The following is a 208-nucleotide window of genomic DNA, read 5'->3' as shown; positions in this document are numbered from 1 at the left end:
TGGGGGAGGAGGGATCGGGTACCTTGCGTTGTATATAAGTGTACAGGTATGGGAATATGGTGAGAGGGATATTTCGAGTGAGTTAGAAATTAGATAACTGCTCAAGAAATTGATATAAAACTGAGATATTAGATGAAAAATAATCAGAATAAAGCATCTGCAGTTACCAAGTTTTCTCCCTACATAAAACCAGCATGATATACACAAC

The 208-nt window shown here is 37.0% G+C and overlaps 1 protein-coding gene across 1 annotated transcript in view; it reads left to right on the top strand.

The window, feature by feature from the left end:
- Nucleotides 1-208, top strand: part of LOC119594564 (cytochrome P450 2L1-like) — a gene marked incomplete in the record, with an annotated part of 10,500 nt that overhangs the window by 4,839 nt on the left and 5,453 nt on the right.

This window comes from Penaeus monodon, chromosome 34, assembly GCF_015228065.2.
Source record: "Penaeus monodon isolate SGIC_2016 chromosome 34, NSTDA_Pmon_1, whole genome shotgun sequence".
NCBI lineage: Eukaryota > Metazoa > Arthropoda > Malacostraca > Decapoda > Penaeidae > Penaeus > Penaeus monodon.
This window is presented reverse-complemented; position numbering and strand designations above follow the sequence as displayed.